Source organism: Loxodonta africana, chromosome 1 (assembly GCF_030014295.1).
Source record: "Loxodonta africana isolate mLoxAfr1 chromosome 1, mLoxAfr1.hap2, whole genome shotgun sequence".
Lineage (NCBI taxonomy): Eukaryota > Metazoa > Chordata > Mammalia > Proboscidea > Elephantidae > Loxodonta > Loxodonta africana.
The window spans coordinates 59,045,239-59,069,329 of NC_087342.1; the positions used below are offsets into that span (position 1 = coordinate 59,045,239).

The following is a 24,091-nucleotide window of genomic DNA, read 5'->3' on the forward strand; positions in this document are numbered from 1 at the left end:
AGTCCAAATTCAGGATGTCAACTCCAGGGGAAAGCTTTCTTTCTCTGTTGGCTCTGGGTAAAAGTTCTCATCATCCATCTTCCTAGGTCTGGGAGCTTCTCCTCGCAGGAAGCTCAGGTCCAAAGGATGCGCTCTGTTCCCAGCGCTGCTTTCTTGGTGGTGTGAGGAACCCCTGTCTCTCTGCTCACTTCTCTATTTTACATCTCAAAAGAGGTTGGTTTAAGGCACAATCCAATCTTATAGATTGAGTCTCATCACCATAACTGCTGCTAATCCCACCTCTTTACATCACAGAGATAGGACTTACGACACATAGGAAAATCGTATCAGATGACAAAATGGTGGACAATCACACAATACTGGGAATTATGGCCTAGCCAAGTTGACAGGTATTTTGGTGGGACACAATTCGATGCATGACAGGCACTATTAGTGATTTCTGTCTAATTCCCTGCCCCCACATCTCTCCTCTCCTCAGAGCTAAGCCTTCTTGACATCTACTTGCAGATTTGACCCCCAGGCTGTGGATAATCTCGATCAGTGTTTCCCAAACTTCCTTGATCATAAGAACAACCTTGGGGTGCTTATAAAAACAGAGATTCCCAGACTTCACTCCTAGTGATTCTTATTCAGAGATTCAGGGTAGGTCCTGGGAATGTGAAATTTACCAAGAACCCAGGGAAGCCTTAGGACTGAAGAAATCTGGAAAACACTGGTCAGCCTATATTCAAGGAAGATCTAAAGAATAGTCAGTTTACTCAGCACCTCTCTCTCTCTTTAAAGTTTAATTGTGATGAAATATACATCATAAACAATTTACCATTTTAACCATTTTTAAGTGTACAATCCAGTGATAAAATTACATTCACCATGTTGCACACACATCACTGCTATTCATTTCCAAAGTGTTTTATCACCTCAGGCAGAAGCTCTATACCCCTTCAGCAGTAACTTCCCATTCGACCCTGCCCCGACCCCAAGTGACCACCTTTTGTCCCTGTGCTTTTGCTTCTTCTAGATAGTTCATAGATACGGGACCGTACGATATTTGTCCTTTTATGTCCGACGGCTCTGGGTTTGGGTCCGACTTATTTCACTTGGCATAATGCTTTCAAGAGGTTCGTCCATGTCAGAGCATGTGCCAGAGCTTCCTTTCTCTTTATAGATGAATAATATTCCCTTGTGTGTATGGACCACAGCAGCGATTCACTCTGACTGGGCCCAAGGTCCACTTCTAGTGTCCAGTTGGCTTCCCGCTCACAGTTCTTAGGACTGGTACCTGAACCTTTGTCCAGGTATTGACCTTGCCTGCTCTACTGACACAGGTATCTGATACTTCCCACCTTTCTGAAACTTGGCTCTGCTCTCTTCCTGTGTCCTACATCAGCTGCCTGCCCAGAAGGTCACCTCTTGTCTGTTACCTGTTACCATCGTCTGTGGGACATCATCCCACCTCCACCTGCAGCTGGGCTTGCCTGTCTGAGAGTCTCTGAAGATCCTGGCCCCTTTCAATTTCTCCCACTGACTGTGTTGATGTTTTAAGAGATACAACAGCAGAAGAACACAGAAGCAGGAGTTACTAGTAGAATTAGTGGTACTATAGTAGATAGTGTGAAATTTATGTTGAGGGATAGGAGTGCGTTCAAAGTAAATAGTGAAAGTATCATTCCATCAAGGCATAGTAGTGAGGATATTAGGTGAGAGCGGTATATGAGGGTACCGATAAGTGAGTTAACAAAGGCTAGTATAATGTTTATGTAGATATAGGGCATTGTTGGTAATTATGATGTATTCATAATTTAATGAGTCGAAATCATTTGTTTTGTTTAAACTAAGTACCATATTTAGTTCATTCGAGACCTTTTTGGAGTCATTCATAGGCTAGACCAATAGCTAGGAGAATAATTCGTATGAATGTTATTAAAAGTATTAGATTTAGATTATTAGTTTGAATGGCTCAGGGCAGAGGTAGAAGTAGTGCGATTTCTAGGTCGAATAGAAGGAACGTGATGGCTACTAGAAAGAATTTTATCGAGAATGGTAAGCGAGCAGAACTCATTGGGTCAAAGCCACATTCATATATACTTGTTTTTTCTGAGTAAATGATGTTAATGTAGTATTAGTTAGTAGTGTAATTATAAGGTTGATTATTTCTTTTTGGGTTTACCAAAACCTACTAATTGGAAGTTAGTTATACTAAATTAATACTAAAGAAATAGGATCCTCATCAGTAAATAGATAAATGGAGGAATAGTCACACTACATCTACGAAATGTCAATATCAGGCGGCTGCTTCGAAGCCAAAATGATGGTTAGACGTAAAATGAAATTTGAGTTGGCGAATAAAGCAGATTAGGAGGAATGTTGAACCAATAATAACGTGTAGACTGTGGAATCCTGTGGTTACGAAGAAAGTTGAACCATAAATGCCGTCGGAGATTGTAAAGGATGCTTCATAGTATTCAAAGATTTGGAGAAGTGTAAAGTAGATTCCTAGGAAAATAGTAATAAAAAGGGCTTGAAGTATATTTTTACGGTTTCCTTCCATTAGGCTGTGATGAGCTCAAGTGATAGTCACCCCTGAGGCTAGAAGGATGGATGTGTTTAGAAGCGGTACTTCTAGTGGATTTAGTGGGTAAACACCTATTGGAGGTCAATAGCCTCCTAGTTCAGGAGTGGGTGCTAGACTAGAGTGGTAAAAGGCTCAGAAGAAACCTGCGAAGAATAGTACTTCAGAAATGATAAATAAAATTATACCGTACCGAAGACCTTTTTGCACGACAGGTGTATGGTGGCCTTGAAAGGTTCCTTCTCGAATCACATCCCGTCATCATTGGAACATGGTTAGGATGTTAGTTAGTAAGCCTAAAAGTAAGAGGATTACAGAGTGATAGTGAAATCACATGGTTAGGCCAGATGTTATAAGTAATGCGGATAATGCTCCAGTGAGAGGTCAAGGACTTGGGTCTACCATGTGATAGGCGTGTGTTTGGTGTGTCATTAGATGTTTTCGTGTAGGTATAGACTAATTAGAAGGGTAAAGACGTAGGCCTGAATTAGTGCTACGGCGAATTCTAGGATTGTAAGTAAAATTATTGTAATGAATGTTACCATAATTGTTATTGGATGAATCGATAACAAAGCTAGTGTGGCGGTTCTGGTCAAATGAATAAGTAAGTGACCTGCTGTGATATTAGCGGTGAGTCAACTTGCTAGGATGATTGATTGAATAAAAAGGCTAATGGTTTTGATAATAATAATTATAGGAATAAGAAATGTAGGTGTTCCTTGTGGAAGAAGATGAGCTAATGAGATTTTAGTTTTATGCCGGAAACCCAAGGCAACTGTACCAACCCATAGAGGAATTGCTATGCTTAAGTTTATAGATAGTTGTGTTGTAGGGGTGAATGAGTAGGGTAGTAGGCCTAGTAGGTTGGTTAAACCAATAAATAAAATTAGGGTAATTAGCATGAGAGATCATGATAGTCCTTTTGTGTTGTGGATAGTTAAAAGTTGTTTTTTGATTAATTGGACTAGTCATTGTTGGATTGTAATCCAACGGTTAGTAATTAAGCGATTTGGAGCTGGAAGCAGAATTGCTGTAAATGCAATAATTAGAATTACCGTAGCCTTGGGAACATCGAAGAGGGCGGATAGTTTTTCGTTCATTTCGTTTTTCAAGGGAAGATGCATGATTTCTTGGAGAGTTTTTTAGATATTGGAAAAAGAAAATAAAGAATCTTTAGGACTTTAATATGAAGGAAAACCAATAATGTGAGAAGCACAGTTACAGCTACTAACAGTCAAACGATCATATCCGCTTGTGTCATTCATTAAGGAGGATACTATGTTCCCACACTCTATAACTTAAAAGGTTAGTGCTATTATAGCTTCTTAATGATTACGTTAGCGATGCTGACCAGCTCTCAAAGTGTTTGAGTGGAACTAGTTCTAGGACAATTGGTATAAAGCTATGATTTGCTCCACAGATCTCGGAACATTGGCCGTAAAATAGACCAGGTCGTGTCGATGTTAGAGTTACTTGATTAAGTCGTCCTGGAATTGCATCTGTTTTTAGGCCCAGGGATGGGACGGCCCATGAGTGGAGAACGTCTTCCGATGAGACCAGTATTCGAACTGGCAGATCAATGGGTAATACCATTCGATTATCCACCTCTAATAGTGGAAGTTCCCCAAATTTCAGACTATCAGTAGTAATTATCTGTGAGTCGAAGGCTAGATCTTCATAATCAGTGTACTCATAGCTCCAGAATCATTGGTGTCCTATAGTTTTAACTGTTAGTAGAGGATTATTAATTTCATCTATTATGTATAGAGTATGTAAAGAGGGTAAAGCAATTAGGATAAGGATAACAGCTGGGAGAATCGTTCAGATTATTTCTATTTCTTGGACATTTATTGTGTTTGTATGGACTAATTTAGTAGTTAATATAAGTAGGATAATATATAGGACTAAGGAGCTAATAAGAAAGATAATTATCAGGGTGTGGTCATGGAAGTGAAGAAGTTCTTCTATAACAGGGGATGTAGCATCTTGGAATCCTAATTGTAATGGATAAGCCATAGAAATTTACAGGATTTAAACCTGTAATTTAACTTTGACAAAGTTATATAATTGTTTTACTAAAATTTCATGCCTATTGGGGAAGGTGTAGAGGTTACAGAGTTGGCTTGAAACTAACTATTGGAGGTTCGATTCCTTCCTTTCTCGAATTGGATTTTACGTAGGCTGGCTCTTCGAATGTATGATGTGGGGTGGACATCCATTAAGTCATTCTACATTTGTTGTTGTGAGTTCTACTGTAGAGACTTCAGGCTTAGAAGCAAACGCTTGTCAAATTATAAAGACCATTAGGATTACGGCCACTAGAGAGATAAATGAGCCTATAGAAGAAACAGTATTTCATGCAGTGTAAGCATCTGGATAGTCAGAATATCGACGTGGCATACCAGATAACCCAAGAAAATGTTGAGGAAAGAATGTCAAGTTAACACCGACGAACATAACTAGAAACTGAATTTTAGCTCATGTATAATTTAATGTATATCCTGAAAATAGTGGAAATCAGTGGATGAATCCACCCATAATGGCGAAAACCGCACCTATAAATAAGACATTGTGAAAGTGGGCTACAACATAGTAGGTGTCGTATAAGACAATATTTAGTGAAGAATTAGCAAGAACAATGCCAGTTAACCTTCCAAGTGTAAATAAGAAGATAAATCCTAGGGCTCATATTATAGCGGGAGATCATTTAATATTGCCGCCGTGAAGAGTGGCTAGTCAGCTGAAGACTTTTACGCCAGTTGGAATGGCAATAATTATAGTAGCTGATGTAAAGTGAGCTCGGGTATCAACGTCCATACCTACGGTGAATATATGGTCGGCTCATACAATAAACCCTAGGAAGCCAATTGATATCATAGCTCATACTATTCCTATATAGCCAAAGGGCTCCTTTTTTCCCGAGTAGTATGTAACGATATGAGAGACTATTCCAAATCCTGGAAGAATTAGAATATAAACTTCGGGGTGCCCAAAAAATCAGAACAGATGTTGATATAGAATTGGATCTCCTCCTCCCGCAGGGTCAAAGAAAGTAGTATTAAGGTTGCGATCCGTTAATAGCATAGTAATACCTGCTGCTAGAACTGGGAGGGATAGGAGAAGGAGAACAGCTGTTACTAAAACGGATCATACAAATAAAGGTATGTGGTAATGAGATATGGCCGGAGGTTTCATGTTGATAATAGTAGTAATAAAATTAATTGCACTTAGAATAGAGGATACTCCTGCAAGGTTGAGTGAAAAGATTGTTAAATCTACGGAAGCTCCTGCGTGGGCTAGGTTTCCTGCCAGGGGAGGATATACAGTTCAGCCAGTGCCTGCCCCAGCTTCTACTGTAGAAGATGCTAAAAGTAGTAGAAAGGATGGAGGTAGTAGTCAAAAACTCATATTGTTTATTCGGGGGAAAGCTATATCAGGTGCCCCAATTATAAGTGGAACTAGCCAGTTTCCGAAGCCCCCAATTATAATTGGCATAACTATGAAGAAGATCATTACCAAAGCGTGTGCTGTAACAACGACATTATAAATCTGGTCATCTCCAAGAAGAGAGCCCGGTTGACCTAGTTCTGCCTTAATTAGGATACTAAGAGCAGTTCCTACTATGCCAGCTCAAGCACCAAATAGTAGATACAGTGTTTCAATATCTTTGTGGTTTGTTGAATATAGTCAGCGATTAGCAAACATAGGTAAAATGGCTGAGTAAGCATTAGACTGTAAATCTAAACACAGAGGGTAATCTCTTTTTGCCAGGTCTTGAAGTGTAAACATGTCGAACTGCAAATTCGAAGAAGCAGCTTCAATTCTGCCGGGGCTTCTCCCGCCTTCCCCGCCCCCCCCCCCCCCGGGCGGGAGAAGTAGATTGAAGCCAGTTGATTAGGGCGTTTAGTTGTTAACTAAGGTTTTCGTGGGATTGAAGCCCTCCAATCCAGAAGGGCTTAGTTTAGTTAAAGCGTCTGATTTGCATTCAGTTGATGTAAGGTGATATCTTGCAGTCCTTATTTCAGGAGTTAAGTATAATATACTTGCTTAGAGCTTTGAAGGCTCTTGGTCTATTTTAACCTAAATTCCTATTCTAGCACTGAAATAATTGGGGTTAGGGGAAGTAGTATGTTAGAGAGGATAATTAGGTTAGGTAATATTATTGTGTGTTTGGTGTTGGTAAATTGTCAGGTTATTTTTTTGTTATTTGTGGATGGTAGAATTGTAAGTGATCAGGAATAGATTAGTCGTATGTAGAAGTACATATTTAGTAGTGCTATGATGGCCATAGTTAGTGGCATAACAATACTGTCGTTTTTGGTTAGTTTGTGGATGATGAGTCATTTGGGTATGAATCCTGATAGTGGGGGTAGTCCTCCTAAGGATAGTAGGGTAGTTATAAGCATAATGGTTATTGCAGGTGTTTTATTTCATAGGAGGGTTAGAGATGATATTGAGGTTGTGAAGGTGTTTGCTAGGATTATAAAGATAGATAGTGTTAGTAAAATGTAGATGGTTAGATTTAGAAGGGTGAGGGTGGGGTTGAAGGTTAAGATGATGAGTATTCAGCCTATGTGGGAGATTGATGAGTAGGCTAAGATTTTTCGTAGTTGTGTTTGATTTAGGCCTCCTCATCCTCCAATTAGAATTGAGAGTGGGCCAGAGAGGCAGATTAAGTTGGTAGTGGTGTGGGTAGCTATTTGATATAGTAGTGACAGTGGTGCTAGTTTTTGTCAGGTTAGTAAGATCATTCCTGATGTAAGTTCAACTCCTTGTGTTACTTCTGGAACTTAGAAGTGGAATGGAGCTGAACCTAGTTTAATTATTAGGGGTATTAATGCTATATTTGATGCTGTAGGGTTGGTCATTTTTGTAATTGACCATTGTCCTGAGTATATTAAGTTAATTGTTAAAGCTATTATGAGCATTATGGATGCTGTGGCTTGGGTTATAAAATATTTTGTAGCGGCTTCTGTGGATTGTGGGTTAGCTGTTTTTGTTAGAACGGGAATTATAGTAAGTATATTTATTTCTAGTCCTATTCAGGCTGTTAATCAATGGGAGCTTAGTATGGTAACTAGTGTTCCTGTGAGTAGTGTTGTTAGGATTAGGCTGAGAGTTAGTGGGTTTATTAGTACGGGAAGGGTGTGAGCGGACATTTTCGGGGTATGGGCCCGATAGCTTAATTTAGCTGACCTTACTAGTAGGATGTAGTGTAATTGGTAGCACTGAGATTTTTGAATTCTCAAGTTTAGGTTCGATTCCTGTAGTTCTAGAAATAAGAGGGTTAGACCTCTATAATTTACTCTATCAAAGTAATTCTTTTGTCAGACATATTTCTGTATTTGTGGTGGGATGCATGCTAGTGAGATTAGGATTGAAATATGTCACATGCATAGGGCTAGGGTCAGTAGAAGGAAATTTTTTCAGAGGAGATGTATTAATTGGTCATATCGAAATCGTGGATAGGATGCTCGTACTCATAGAAAGCAAATAGTTAGAATAATAGTTTTTATGGCAAAGTTAATAGTATTGATTTCTGGTATTTGAGGGTTATGAGAGGTTCCTAGGAATAGAATTACAGTGAGGGCGTTTATTATAATAATGTTAGCGTATTCAGCTATGAAAAATAAGGCAAATGGGTTGGCAGAATATTCAACGTTGAAGCCGGAAACTAACTCTGATTCTCCTTCAGTTAGGTCAAATGGAGCTCGGTTAGTTTCTGCTAAGGTTGATGTGAATCATATCATTGCTAGGGGCCACATAGGAAAGATTAGTCATAGATGTTCTTGTGTTGTGGCGAAAGCAGTTAATGTAAAGGATCCATTTATTAGCACTATTGATAAGATAATAGTTGTTATGGAGACTTCATAGGAAATGGTTTGGGCTACTGCCCGTAAAGCTCCTATGAGAGCATATTTTGAATTTGATGCTCAACCTGATCATAGGATAGAATAGACTATTAGACTTGATATTGCGAGAATAAACAGTAGGCTTAGATTTAAGTTGATCAGAGGATATGGTATTGGAAGAGGGACTCATACAGTTAGGGCTAAGGTTAAGGCTAGGATTGGGGCAACGGTAAATAGGAATTTTGAGGAGGTTTGCTGGTAGATAGGCTCTTTGGTAAATAGTTTGATTGCGTCTGCAACAGGTTGAAGGAGGCCATATGGTCCTACTACATTGGGGCCTTTACGAAGTTGTGTGTAGCCTAAGGCCTTTCGTTCAACCTGAGTAAGGAAGGCTACCGCTAGGAGAATGGGTAGAGCTACTGTTAGGATGTTAATTAAGAACATTGTTAAGAAAAGGAGTTGAACCTCTGTAAGTAAAGACTTAAGTTTTATGCGGTGACCAATCTTTGCTATCTTAACAAATCCTGTTCTTGGATTGGGTAGTTTAGCTTATTTAAATTGAGATTTATTCATAAATTTGGCTGAAGGCGTCTTGGTAAGATTGGCCTCATTTCTTCTGTCCTTTCTACTGGAGGAAATAAACTATAGATAGAAACCGACCTGGATTGCTCCGGTCTGAATTCAGATCACGTAGGACTTTAATCGTTGAACAAACGAACCCTTAATAGCGGCTGCACCATTAGGATGTCCTGATCCAACATCGAGGTCGTAAACCCTGCTGTCGATAGGGACTCTAGAGTAGGATCGCGCTGTTATCCCTAGGGTAACTTGTTCCGTTGATCAAGTATTGGGTCAATAAGTGGTTAGTAAATTTTGACTTGTAGAGTCTAAATTAGAATATCATTCGGAGGTTTTTTTCTTCTCCGAGGTCACCCCAACCAAAATTGTTAATTTATTATACTACTTAGTTGTATCTTGTAGATTTATAGGGTAGCAATTAAATTAGTTAATTTAAGCTCCATAGGGTCTTCTCGTCTTATGTATTTATTCTCGCCTCTTCACGAGAAGGTCAATTTCCTTGATTAGAAGAAAGAGACAGTTAAACCCTCGTGTGGCCATTCATACAAGTCTCCAATTAAGGAACAAATGATTATGCTACCTTCGCACGGTCAGAGTACCGCGGCTGTTTAACACTTGGTCACTGGGCAGGCAGTGCCTCGAATACTAGTAATGCTCGAGGTGATGTTTTTGGTAAACAGGCGGGGTTAATGTTTGCCGAGTTCCTTTTACTTCTTTTAATCTTTCCCTTAAGCACACCTGTGTTGGATTAACAGTCAGTGTAATAAAAGTTTTATTTTTATATTTAATTATTTGATTGTTAACTACCAGTGGGCATCTGATCTGATATAAGCTTGTGCGGGGAGAAATATTTCTTATTACTTATACTAACATTATTTCTTCTATTTATATAGATTGGTCCAGTATTATATCTAGGAGGTCATTGATTAATTTTGGGATTTTTTAGTTTGATTGGTTGTTGAGCTTTAATGCTTTCTTAATTGATGGCTGCTTCCAAGCCAACTATGGAATTAATGATAAATTTACTCGCTAGTTAAGGTTGTATCCTTGATCAAAAGAGCTGTACCCCTTTTGAATAGCTCTAAAATTTACATTGGAATTGCTTTGTTTTTGTGGTAAATTTTAGGTTGAACTGAAATTGTTTCTGGACAACCAGCTATCATCAGGCTCGATTGGCATTTCACCTCTATCTGTAAGTTTTTTCACTATTTTACCACATAGATGAATTGATCCTGAGGATTACTATCAGATAGCTCGTCTGGTTTCGGGGTTTCTGGCTACAGTTCTCTATGTCAGATTTTTTCTAGTTAATTCATTATGCAAAAGGTAAAGGGGTTAATCCTTGCTGTTTTGTACTATTAAGTTATCTTTCATCATTCCCTTGCGGTACTATCTCTGTTGCGCCTTAGTAAAATTTCTATCTCCTATACTTTTTGGTAAGTAAATGTTTTAATTTAATATAGTGTGAGAGTTGTATGTAAAATTGGTAGGGCTAGATTTAGTTCAAAGTGATCATTGTGAATGAGGTCTTCTAGGTGTAAGCCAGATGCTTTTTGTTAAGCTACACTTTGAGTTACCCAAGCACACTTTCCAGTACGCTTACCTGGTTACGACTTGTCTCCTCTCGTATTTGTTTTAATCCGTAATATGGTTGTCTGATATAGAAATACTTGAGGAGAGTGATCGGGCGGTGTGTACCCGCTTCATGGCCTAGTTCAATTAAGCTCTCTATTCTTAGTTTACTACTAAATTCTCCTTCAATCACTTGTTTCAGGGTGATATTCGTTTATCTATTCTATAATAGAAAATGTAGCCCATCTTTGACCGTCACGTAGGCGACACCTCGACCTCATTTTTTTTGTGGGTTATGATTAAGCTCACTTTGGTGCCCTATAGGGGTTTGCTGAAGATGGTGGTATATGGACTGAATTAGCAAGTGACGGTAAGGTATATCGGGGTTCATCGGTTACGAGACAGGCTGCCCTAGGTGAATATAAAGCACCGCCAAGTCCTTTAAGTTTTAAGCTCTGGCTAGTAGTTCTCTGGCGGATAGCTTTGTAAAGGTAGCTATCAAAGTTTAGGGCTAGGCATAGTGAGGTATCTAATCTCAGTTTGTACCCTAGCTATCGTATGTTCAGGATTATTAAAGTCACTTTCGTAGGTTATTTATGTCTTATCTTGAGCTTTTAACAGCCTGCATAAGATTTAACTTTATTTTTTTGTTTCTTTTAATACGCTTTACGCCGTGTGCTTATTAATTTCGACTAATCGTATGGCCGCGGTTGCTGGCACGAAATTGACCAGTCCTTTGTTAGGATAACTTAGTCTAACTTTTGTTAATTGCTAAATATTTACTACTGCTGTTTCCCGTGGGGGCGTGGCTAGGCGAGACGTCATGAGCTACACTTGGAGTGTGTGCTTGATGCCAGCTCTCTTTGATCAGTAATGATTTAGAAGGCGTATTCACTGGCGGGCGGATACTTGCATGTATAAGTTTCCTAATAACCAATAAGAAGGCCGGGGCCAAACCTTTGCTGTTTATGGAGTTGGGTTAACTCGTCTAGGTATTTTCAGTACCTTGCTTTTGTTTTAAGCTACATTAACGAGGTGGGGTAAGATTTTCCAAGAAATGGGTCTCCGAGTTTTTTTTTTTTCAGATCTAGGAACGTGGCTCTTGAAAAGAAAATAATTTTTTTAAAGTAATACGTTGGTATTGAAGGCGGAAGAATTTGCCTTCACTCCTATGTAACTAGTTATGCCTACCTATTTATGCTCTTAGTTTCATCTGTAGTATAGTCTTGCTTTTGGGGTTTGATAGGACAAAAAAATATACTTATAGAAATTGAGTTAAGAGTAATTAAGGGGGGGTTGTAATAGATAGTTACATAGTGGTTATGCGTATGCGTACGCGCGTACGCTGGAAATTTGGGTTAAAAAAATTTTATGTCCTCCGAGCACTGACTGAATAGTACCTCATATATTACCATGCCAGATCTTAATACTCAATTCAAGCTCAGCTACAAGTTGCTTGACTGTGTTAAGGCCTCAGACGGCCATAGCTGAATCACAGCATCCCCAAAATTAAAAGATACCAAATGCATGACACCACAGTTGTTATGATCATGGGCTGATTAGTCATTAATCCATCGAGATGTCTTATTTAAGAGGAAAGAATGGGCGATTTTAGGAGAGATGGTCCTGAAGAAAGAACCAGATGCCAGGTATAGATCCAGTATAGAAACCCCCACAATTGATGGGCCCGGAGCGAGAAGAGGGACACGAAGATGGGCGGGTTGATGGTTTCTCGGAGGTAGGTAGTTAAGGTATTACCATTGGAGGTGATATGCATGGTGACTAGAGATTTCTCAGTGATGCGCTATGTACGACCAAGGACTCTAATGTGCTATGTAAGACTATGGTTTATCGTAGGTAAATAATATCCATGGGTTAAAACATGATCTGGGAATTGTACATGAAATGGCTTAACACATTAACTAAACAGTGCTTATAAGCATGGGGTAAATAATGTGATGCACGATTATACATAGTATGGTCTATGTAAGATTAAACATAGTTAGTATTATATATCATTATGTATGGGGACGAGCATTTAATGCACGATGTACATAGCAGGTTGATTTGCTTGCAGGGAATAGTTTAAGAAGAATTTCAGTTTTGGGTATTGATGGCGAGGTAAGTGGACCTCTTCCCTGAATATCCTTAGAAGGTGGTTTTCATTTATGGTTTACAAGACCATTGTAATGTCTTATAATATAAGGATTATTTAATGAGATAGTTTTCGATTATTCCTGCGATTGGTAGGAAGATTAGAATAATGGAGAAGTATAGGATTGAGGCCATTTGGCCGATAGCGATGTAGGGATGTTCTACTGGTTGGTTGCCAATTCATGTAAGTATTAGTAGGTCTATTGTTAGGGCTCAGAATAGGACTTGGCTGAGAGGTCGGAGTATTATACTTCGATATTTGGATGTGTGGAGTAGCGGCATTAATCCTAGGATTAGGATAGATAGGAATAAGGCTAGAACGCCTCCTAATTTATTTGGGATAGATCGTAAAATGGCATAAGCAAAAAGAAAGTATCACTCTGGTTTGATATGTGGAGGAGTATTTAGTGGATCGGCTGGCATATAGTTATCAGGGTCTCCTAGTATGTCTGGAGAAAGTAGGGTTAGGAGTAGAAGTAGGATTAGGATAAGTAGTCCTAGGAAATCTTTGATAGTATAGTATGGATGGAAGGGGATTTTATCCGAGTCTGAGGTGAGGCCTAGTGGGTTGTTTGAGCCTGTTTCGTGAAGGAAGGTTAAGTGTACTCCTGCTACTGCAACTGCGGCAAATGGAAGGATAAAGTGGAGGGCAAAAAATCGTTTTAGGGTTGCCTTGTCTACTGAAAAGCCTCCTCAGATTCACTCTACTAGGTCTGTGCCGATATAAGGAATTGCTGAGAAGAGGTTAGTGATTACAGTTGCTCCTCAAAATGATATTTGTTCTCACGGAAGGACATATCTTATGAAAGCAGTAGCTATAGTAATTAGTAATAATATAATGCCAGTATTTCAGGTTTCTGAGTAGAGGTAAGATCCGTAGTAGATGTTTCGCCCAATGTGTATATACAGGCAGAGGAAGAAGATGGATGCTCCGTTGGAGTGTAGTTGTCGAATAATTCAGCCATAGTTGACGTCTCAGCAGATGTGAGAGATAGATGAAAACGCAGTTATTGTGTCGGGTGCATTAGTGTATAGCTAGGAATAATCCTGTTAGGATTTGAGCAATTAGGTATGCTCCTAGTAGTGAGCCGAAATTTCATCATGTTGAGATATTGGATGGAGTAGGCAGATCGATGAAAGATTTATTGATAATTTTAAACAGGGGGTGGGATTTTCAGAGGTGGATCATTAATTGGTTATTTCTCTAGTTGAAATACAACGATGTTTTTTCAGATCATTAGTCATGGTAGGAGTCCATGTGGAAATAATGATATATAATGTTTTTATTATGAGTGTGCTTTATGTAGTAGGTTTTATTGGTTTTTCATCTAAGCCTTCTCCTGTTTATGGGGGAATGAGTTTAATTGTGAGTGGAGGTTTGGGGTGTGGAATTATTATGAGTTTTGGAGGGTCCGTCTTGGGGTTGGTTGTATTTTTAGTATATTGGGGTGGGATGATGGTAGTTTTTGGTTATACTGCTGCTATAGCTACTGAAGAGTATCCTGAAACTTGAGGGTCAAATGTTGTAGTTTTGAGTGCATTGTTGGTAGGTTTGTTAATAGAGGTTTCTATAGTTATGTGACTATTTAGTGGTGAGTATGAGTTAATGGGTTTTTATTTTGGTGGTTTAGAAGATTTCATGGTTTTTAGCGAAGGGGTTGTTGAGTGTGTACGTGAGGATTATTCTGGGGGAGCGTCTTTGTATAGTTATGGGTTTTGGTTTTTGATCTTGGCTGGATGAATGTTGTTCGTTAGTATTTTTATTGTTATTGAGGTTACTCGAAAGCGTTATAGGACAATTAGTAAGCCTAGTGTAATTGATAGGAGGAATGATAGGAAATAGAGTTTTATTAGGCCTTTTTGATTAGATACCAGGCTGGTGGCTGTTTTTTGCATGGTTATTAGGTTTTTGGGGATTATTTTTTCTAGTCAAATTAAGTCTATAATAGTTGTTGCTAGATTTTGACTTATGGTAAGGCCTAGGTAGGGTAGAAGTCGATGGACGATAGTTGGGTAGTATCCTAACGTATTTGAGAATTTATGTATGTATGATGGTTGCTTAAATGTCAAGTTGCGTGTTATGTTATTAAGTTCTACTGCTACTGTAAATCCTAGTAGAGTAGCTGCTAGGGCTGTAAGTTTTAGATATGCAGGTATGGTTGTTTGGGGTGTTGTGTGTGGGATAGTATTTATTGAGATGATAAAGCCTATGAAAATACTGCCTAGCATTAGTCGTTTAATAGGATTTACGAGGTATGGATTGTTTTCATTAATTTGGGTTAGTGTGGAATATCGTGGTTGTCCAAGGAGAGCAAAGAAAATAATTCGGGCGCTGTAACTTGCCGTTATAGATACGGCAATGAGGGTAATTAATAATGCCCAGGTGTTAGTGCAGGATATGTTAGCAGCTTCAATTATTGGGTCTTTTGAGTAGAATCCTGTTAGGAATGGTATGCCAGTGAGTGCTAAACTGCCAATAATGATGGCTGTTGAAGTAATAGGCATTGTTTTGTAGAGTCCTCCTATTTTGCGAATGTCTTATTCATTATTTAAGTTGTGGATGATAGAACCAGAGGATAGGAATAGTATTGCTTTGAAGAATGCGTGTGTGCACATGTGAATAAAGGCTAGATGTGGTTGATTAATTTCAATAGTTACTATTATTAGGCCTAGTTGGCTGGAAGTAGAGAGTGCAATAATTTTTTTGATATCATTTTGTGTGAGAGCGCAGGTAGCCATAAATAGAGTGGTGATGGCCCCTAGACATAGTGTTAAGGTTTGAATAGTGGGGTTGTTTTCTATTAGTGGGTGAAAGTGAAAAAGAGTGAATACCCCGGCTATAACTATTGTGCTAGAGTGGAGGAGTGCCAAGGATGAATTCCAGCAGTGTGACTTTGGGCCAGGCAGCTACCATATATAAGCCTCAGTTTCTTTATCTATAATATGGGTGTAATAATAGTACCAACTTCATTACTTTGTTGGCAGTGTTAAATGAGAAGGCATCTGTAAGCATTTAGCACAGTGATACATATTAAATTCCCTGTAAATGTAAGCTATCATCCTCCTCATCTTTATTATTCCTGGTGCCATTACCATCATTATTGCTGTTACCAGGAAGCAGCTTGAGAAGGATGTAGCAGATAAGGTAGGAGTATGCTCTTTATCTTTTTAAAGAATTTGTTGGGGACTTCCTACGCACCTTGGGATTTTAAAGAAACACTCTCCTTCCCTTTTCTCTTCTCTGTCTTCCTCACCATACCATACAAAACATCACAGCAACTCTCTTCTCAAAAGGAAAATCTGTATATGTGATCTGGCTAACCAATGGGACGGATTCAATATTCAAACCCTTCTAGAAAATTATGGCTCTCCTATCATTGTGCGTTTGCCTTCTGCTTTGAGGACCAAGAACTTGGGCTAAGATTATTAGACAAAGACGCACTGGATGTACGAAAGCTTTGCGGCTTGATCTGTGAGTCCAGCCTCCTTTTTGTGTTGTAAAGTCCAAACAACCAACACACATCTGAATTTTAGGGCTATAATAACCCAATGGAAACCCTGGTGGCGTAGTGGTTAACAGCTACAGCTGCTAATCAAAAGGTTGGCAGTTCAAATCCATCAGGTGCTCCTTGGAAACGCTATGGGGCAGTTCTACTCTGTCCTACAGGGTCAGTATGAGTTAGAATCGATTTGATGGCAACAGGTTTGGTTTTTGTTTGTTTTTTGGGATAAACACTGCTGTGACAACTACTGAGTGTATCGTGTTTTGCTCCATCTCAGAGCATATAAGTCCTCGTCAATTTATCTGTCATTTCTTATCAAAGACAGCCCATCAGATTATTTTACCCAGGCAAGCTCTGTTTAGAGGAACAATTTTGCCTCTCAGCCTCCACTCCTTGATGAGCAGGATTCATTTTATTTATAATAGTAACGTGAAAGGCGAGGCTCTCAAAGATGAAAGAACGCCACTTTTCCTTAACAGAGCCCTTTAGAAGTGCACACCCGTGGCGGGCAGTGTGGCTGCTTTTCCAGAGCCCCCTCCAGTAGTGACGCCTCAATGACTAGCTGGAGCAGGGGACGTGCCTATGACATGGTCAGCTCAAGAGCCACCAAGCCTTCTAACAGGTGGTTCTAGCAATACATATGTTTGACACTTGGTCTTTTGCTTTATTAAGATCCTCACCAGCAGCATATCTTAGGTTTTTAGTAGTGGTACAGACATTGTCCACCATGCATTTGTCAGTTTGTCATACCGTGGTGGCTTGCTAGTTGCTGGGTTGCTGGAGGCTATGCCACTGGTATTTCAAATACCAGCAGGGTCACCCATGGTGAACAAGTCTCAGAGAAGCTTCCAAACTAAGGTAGTCTATGAAGAAAGACCTACTGATCTACTTCTAAAAATTAGCCGGTGAAAACCCCATGGATCACAAGAGAATATTGTTTGATACGGCGCTGGAAGATGAACCCCCTTGGCTGGAATCCAAAAAAGCCAAACCTATTGCCGCTGAGTTGATTCTGACTCATAGCGATCCTATACGTGATTTAGGAGATAATATTGGAGTGATTTTTCCCTGTCCCTGAGCATAGAGAATGCGACCCAGCTGGAGCTGGACTCACAAGGACACAACACCTGGGCCCTGAGGTATCAAGACGATACCTAGGACAATCTTGGAAAACATCTTTTAGGGAAACTTTCACATAAGCTATTAAAACAGAGCCCAAAAGACCCCCACACTTTCCACTCTTATCTTTTTCTATTAGCATTTAGTGAATAGAAGATTCATCGGAACAATGAAGAACCTCCTGTCGTTACTAAAACCCGTACCAGTGATTATTAAGAAAGACAATTCAAAATGTAGAATCACAGAGATTTAGCAGTTTCTAGACAACCTGTGAAAACGTGAAGATTTCAATGATTTTCTTCATTTGTAATGTTAATATATACTGATGACTCTGTAAGGTTCCTTGGACTCAGATAGGCGTGACTCTGGCAGCATGCTTGTCCATTTCCCCATTCTTGTCCATTCTGTAATATTCCTTGGACTTGGGCAGATATGGCTTCAGCAGCATGCTTGTCCGTTTCCCCACTCTTGCTTATCCTGTAATTCTCCTTGGACTCAGACAGACATGGCTCTGGCAGTATGCTTCTCTATTTCCTACTTTTGCCTCTTAGAGCATATGCTGAATAAAGCCTTTCTTTTTGCTTTCAAAAACTTTGTGATATTTCTACCCTAGAACACAGGGTAGAGTAGAACTACCCCATAGGGTTTCCAAGGAGCAGCTGGTAGATTCGAACTGCTGACCTTTTGGTTAGCAGCCAATCTATTAACCACTGGGCCACCAGGGCTAGGCACTCAAAATGCACAGCGGCTGCAACAATGGACTCGAGCATTCCAATGATTGTGAAGTTGGTGCAGGACTGGGCAATATTTCGATCTGCCCTACGTGGGGTTGCAATGAGTCAGAGTCAACTCACTAGCAGCTAACAACAACATTCTAATAACATACTTTATAATTTTGCTAGTATTGCACAGCAGTTGCAAATTTAAAAAGGATGAACCCCATCCATTGTGTGATTTATGTTCTTGGTCTGGACCTTTACGATTAGCAAAGGAGGTTGGATGATTCTGAGTCTACTGGGAGCTCCCCGAACTCAAAATCTCAAAGGTTTTTCACCAAGATGGTAGGCAGTGTGATTTTGGTAAGAGATGTACTTTCCCAAAGGAGAAGTGAAAGGATCTCTTCAGTAGTTCAGGCTCAAGCCAACTCAGCCATGTGGGTGGTGGGTGTCACCAACAATCTGACTGTGCCCTTGATCAGGTTTCATGGTATAGAAGTCTTTGAGGCACTGGGTTGCAGCTCTAGCGAAGCCCACGTTGCTTCTGAGAATCCTTCACATGCCTCTCTGTGTTGTGAGCCTTCTGTGCTCATCTCCTCTGATGACTTCTTTACTGACCTTTTCTTCCCCCACAGTTATAACTGGTGCCATAGAACTTTGTGGTGGTTTTTGTTAGCTGCCTTCAAGTGGGCCCCTGACTCATGGCCACCTCATGCATAACTGAATGAAAGGCTGCCTGGTCCTGTGCCATTCCCGTGATGGGTTGCAGATTAGGTGGTGCAAATAATTAATGCATTTGGCTGCTAACCGAAAGGTTGGAGGTTCTGAAAAATCATCCATTGAAAACCCTATGGAGCACAGCTCTAGTCTGAGACATATGGGGTGGCCATGAGTAGGAGTAGTCTCGATGACAACTGGTAACCATATAGAGCTTAAAAAACCAAAACCAAACCTGTTACCATAGAGTCGATTCCAACTCATGGCAACACTGAAGGGCACAGTAGAACTGCCCCATAGGGTTTCCAAGGCTATAAATCTTTATAGAAGCAGACTGCCACATGTTTCACTCATGGAACAGCTGGTGGGTTGAAACCACCAACCTTTCAGTTAGCAGATGAGTGCTTAACCACTGTGCCACCAGGGCTCCTTTATATAGAGATTAGCACTTTTTAATTTAAGGAATCTTGGTGTAGTGCCCACAGCTAAGCCATGGGCTTCTGGAGAGTGGAGACTATATACTTCTTTGTGACTCTCACAGCTCCTATAATTCCAATGAATGAAGAAGAAGATGAAGATGATGATGATGAAGCATGAGTAACACTAGTAGCTAACATTTGTTGACTGCTCTCTAGGCACCCAAGCATGGTGCTGAGTCCTTTTGATGGATTTTCTCTCTCATCCTCACGAGAGCCCTTTGAGGTTGGTACTGCTGTAATCTCCACTGAACAGATGAGGAAACTGAGGCTGAGAAAGGTTAAATGGTGTTTAATTCTTGGTAGACTAGGAGACTTGGGCGGTTACTTAAAACAACTTGTGACTTAGTTCCCTCATCTGAGAGATCTGGATGTTGTCAATTACTATGAAAATCCAATGAAATAATATTTTTGCTACAACATAATCCAGATGTTGAGCTTGGTTTTCCTAACAGACCTGCCCGGTCCTGCGCCATCTTCATAATTGTTGTTATGCTTGAGCCCATTGTTGCAGCCACTGTGTCAATCCATCTTGTGGAGGGTCATCCTCTTTTTCGCTGACCCTCTACTTAACCAAGCATGATGTCCTTCTCCAAGGACTGATCCCTCCTGACAACATGTCCAAAGTATGTGAGACATAGACTTGCCATACTTGCTTCTAAGAAGCATTCTGGCTGTATTTCTTCCAAGACAGATTTGTCTGTAGCGATTTAGAATAATGTTATTTGTTTAGTCCTAATTTTTTTTTTTTAATATAATATATGCAGTGAAGGATCCCTGGTGGCATAGTGATTAAGCGCTAGGCTGCTAACGAAAAGGTTGGCAGTTCAAACCCACCAGCAGCTCTGTGGGAAAAAGATGTAGCAGATTGCTTCCATAGAGATTCACAGACTTGGAAACCCTTTGGGGCAGGTCTACGGTGTCCTATAGGGTTGCTATGACTTGGAATCAACTCGATGGCAATGGGTTTGGTTTTTGGAATATAAGCAGTACTGTGCAGTTTGTTGTTTGTGTTAAAACCAAAAAACCCATTGCTGTCAAGTCAACTCTGATTCATGGCAACCCCACGTATTACAGAGTAGAACTGAGCTCCATAGAGTTTTCTTGGTAGTAATCTTTCTTCTACGGTGCCACTTGGTGTTTGTGTTAAAGCAATTCCCAAAGTATTTGGATGTGCACAGAACATCTCTGGAAGTATACACAAGGAATTAGTAAAGGGGGTGGCCTCTGGGGAGAATAACTGGTGACTGAGGGTCCAGGGTGAGCGATGACTTATTTTCACTGTGTATAAACACTCCCGCCCCCCCCCCCTTTTCTTTTTTGGAGCTCTGGTGGTGCGGTGGTTAAGAACTTGGCTGCTAACCAAAAGGTCAGCTGTTTGAATTCACCAGTCACTCCTTGGAAACCCTATGGGCCAGTTCTATTCTGTCCTATAGGTCACTGTGAGTCAGAATCCACTCAACAGCAACCAGTTCAGGATATATCCTCTTATACTATGGAATTTGGTATCCTACTCATGTATTATCTATTTTAAAAAGTAAAATTGGACCCAACTGAAATTAAAAGAATCATATCAGATTATTATGAAAAATTATACTCTAGCAAATTTGAAAACCTAGAAGAAATGGATGAATTCCTGGAAAAACACTACCTACCTAAACTAACACAATCAGAAGTAGAACAACTAAATAGACCCATAACAAAAAAAGAGATTGAAATGGTAATCAAAAAACTCCCCCCAAAAAAAAGCCCTGGCCCGGATGGCTATACTGCAGAGTTCTATCAAACTTTCAGAGAAGACTTAACACCACTACTACTGAAGGTATTTCAAAGCATAGAAAATGACGGAATACTACCCAACTCATTCTATGAAGCCACCATCTCCCTGATACCAAAACCAGGTAAAGACATCACAAAAAAAAAGAAAATTACAGACCTATATCCCTCATGAACACAGATGCAAAAATCCTCAACAAAATTCTAGCCAATAGAATTCAACAACATATCAAAAAAATAATCCACCACGACCAAGTGGGATTTATGCCAGGTATGCAAGGCTGGTTTAATATTAGAAAAACCATTAATGTAATCCACCATATAAATAAAACAAAAGACAAAACCCACATGATCTTATCAATTGATGCAGAAAAGGCATTTGACAAAGTCCAACACCCATTTGTGATAAAAAAAAAAAAAACTCTCACCAAAATAGGAATTGAAGGAAAAAGTAAAATTGTTAAAAGTATTAAAAGCTATCCAACTATATGGTGCTGTTATTGCTCGTGGCTTACCCACTGTTCTTCCTCCTTTTATTTCTCTTGCCCCTGCACTCCTTGGTAAAGGAGAATGTACAGGACACCATGGCACACTGGACTGGGGACCCTCAGGATGAGAAGAACATTCCAGATCAAGTGTTGCATACTTGTCTCATCCTTATCATGCTCTCCTAATCCCTGCCCAGGTGCCCCTTCTTACTGCTGTCTTCATTTTGTGGGTAAAACAAAGTGTGATCTCTCCATGCCCTACATAGTCACAATCTCTGAGCATCTGTATGAACAGCTTACATGACAGAAGTATGTCGATTGCCTAGGCCAGTACCTGCCTGAGGTAGATGCTCAACTGAAGTGCATTGAAACCGATGGCAGGAGCCCTGCCCCAGCTTCTCCCCATTCACCCAGCTTCACCGAGTGCAGACGGCATGCCTGGGTGGTTGTGTAACCCCGGATGGGCTGTGAGCTGCGAGCACGTGGAAGGAGAGAATACAGCACCAAGGAATTATTCCTCTCCTAGCAATCGGTCTTAGGCCAGTCATTCAGAATCTATGACATATCAAGCAATGTAAATGAATCAGGAATGAGCTGTGCTCATTGTGCGCCTGAAATGCCAAAGGCAGAACATTAAGGATCAGAAGAGAGGGCTGGAACCCATTTCCAGCAAGTTAAAATAAAGCTAGCCTTACTTTGCACCCCTCCCCACCCTTATTCCTACTTACTTAGTGTTTTAGCAAGGAAATCGTGAAAATTTCCCCCTCTCTAATGCTTGTTAGGAAACACTGGTGGCATAATGGTTAAATGCTACAGCTGCTAACCAAAGGGTCAGCAGTTCGAATCCTCCAGGTGCTCCTTGGAAACTCTATGGGGCAGTTCTACTCTGTCCTCTAGGGTCACTATGAGTCAGAATTGACTCGACGGCACTGGATTTGTTTTTTTTTTGGTAATGCTTGTTGCTATACAGTGGAGCCGCTTGCAGAATTTGCAGTGGATAGAATAGGCATGAAGGAATTTTGGATGCTGGTCTTCGAGGAGGCCATGTCCTGGGGAAAGATTAATACACATCCCTCCCACTGAGGGGTTTACCACTGAGCTGGATATCTGCCTGCAACTCCCACACACCGCCATCTTGACAGACTTGAACCACTAACCTTATTTTAACTCACAGAATCTTCTATGTTTTTCTGCTCTCACTCTCTGCTTTAGCTATAATTGTTTTTTCTATGTACCAGACTAGATCCAAAAGAAAATTTTAATAGTGAAAAAACCAGATCTCCCCCTCTGTATGAAACGAACAGGAATCAGAAAGATTTGAAAGTGTCCTCAATTAGAGGATGGAAAGAAGGCCACAGGGAAATGTTTTTCATTTATTCGGAAAGTCAATAATAGAAAGAACCAATCTGTCAGAAATACTAAATGAGTATATCAGTATGGTTTTGGAACAAAGGCTACAGCTGTAATCACGAACAGGCACATTTCTAAAGTTCTGAGCTAAAAGGCACATCTGTTTATTGAGGGTTCAGCTCACCCGGAAGCAAGATTCTGAGCCAGTTAGACTAGAAAGAGAGTCAGTTTTCTCCAATTCATTGTACTCAGGACACCTGTTTGCTTGAGATAAGAGAGAGAGGCCCAGCAAGGCTGAAGACCCAGTGTTTCGCTGGGTTAGACCAGATGTTGGATTTGGCTTCTGTACTGGGTTAACAGACCGGTGTAGCTTTATGTTCCTTGAATAGTGAGTGATAATAATGTTATTTGTTTAGTACTATGTGCCTGTAAAACCTCATTGAATCTTCCCAACCATCCAGGAGCTTGCTGCTATTGATATCTTCATTTTATATGTTAGGAGATTGTGTTTTAGAGAGACTAAGCCTCTTGCCCCAGTCACGTGGCTTACAGTGATAAGTACTTGAAACAGGACAGCCTGACAATCAGGAGACTGTTGGCTTACTGACTCAGTGCTCTTTATCACAGAAATAGCAGAGCCTTATTCACTCATTCATTTCAGAAACGTTTACTGAGCTCCACTGTGTGTTGGGTGCTATGGATGTTTTGTGTGTGTGTGTGTTACAAATATTCACCTTCTGCTGGAAAAGACAAACACACAGTGATAAAATGTTGGTTGGGAGGGATAGCTATATGGGAACTCAAAGAGTCTCCTGATTTAGCTTAGGGGTGGTGGTATCAAGAAAGGCTTCCTAAGGGTGGTGGGTATCAAAGGATGAGGCAGAGTTAGTAGGCAAAGTATTGAACAACATGAATTCTAGGAAATAGCATGTTGTGCTTGAAGTGTGTGTGATGTGACATGTATGTGGTGTGTGTGACATTTGAGGTACAGGTACGTGTGTGTTTGCATGTGAGTATGTGTGTGGTATATTGTGTAGGCTGGCATGTCTGTATAGTATGTGTGTGTAAGGTGTGTCTGGGGTGGGTATGTGCGTGTAGTTTGTGAGGAGCATGTGAATATTTACATGAGTGTGAGGTGGGTATGGTGTGAAGTGTGCTTGATGTGGACGTATGTGTGTAGTATATGAGGAGTATATGTGTGTGTGAGGTGGATATGGTGA

The 24,091-nt window shown here is 40.2% G+C and overlaps 3 pseudogenes; all 3 read right to left on the reverse strand.

Annotated features, from left to right (window-relative positions):
• Positions 1-2,764: 2,764 nt before the first annotated feature.
• LOC135232943 (ATP synthase subunit a-like) lies at positions 2,765-3,693 on the reverse strand (annotated as a pseudogene).
• Positions 3,694-3,901: 208 nt separating this feature from the next.
• On the reverse strand, positions 3,902-4,821 carry LOC135232944 (cytochrome c oxidase subunit 2-like; annotated as a pseudogene).
• An 8,991-nt stretch (positions 4,822-13,812) lies between these two features.
• LOC135232748 (NADH-ubiquinone oxidoreductase chain 5-like) lies at positions 13,813-17,796 on the reverse strand (annotated as a pseudogene).
• Positions 17,797-24,091: the final 6,295 nt, after the last annotated feature.